A 376-nucleotide genomic window follows, 5' to 3' on the forward strand; every position below is an offset into this window, starting at 1 on the left:
CCTTTGCATGCTCCATAATGTTAACCTCCCCCCATTCGTTCCCCTTCCTTTTCTTGTTTTGCTTTAGTCCTTTAATTTCTTCCCTGTAAGCATTCCAGCCTCGACAAGCAGTGCTTTATTTACGCTCCTTTCCATGACCACATTCAGAACTGAATGATTTCTTGCACCAGACCAGTATTCAACCAAATGCTGTAAAAAATAACCCAAATGATTTCAAAGTATAGTCATTATAATTAGTATTATCCTAAAACTCAGAAATGATGCATCACTGTAGAAAGAAGTGAGCTTATGATCTCTACAAAGAAAATTACAAAACACTGTTAAAAGAAATACAAGAAGACACCATGAAATGGAAAGACATCCCCTGCTCATGGAT

Source organism: Condylura cristata, unplaced genomic scaffold (assembly GCF_000260355.1).
Source record: "Condylura cristata isolate star-nosed mole 26May11 unplaced genomic scaffold, ConCri1.0 scaffold00019, whole genome shotgun sequence".
Taxonomy (NCBI): Eukaryota; Metazoa; Chordata; class Mammalia; order Eulipotyphla; family Talpidae; genus Condylura; species Condylura cristata.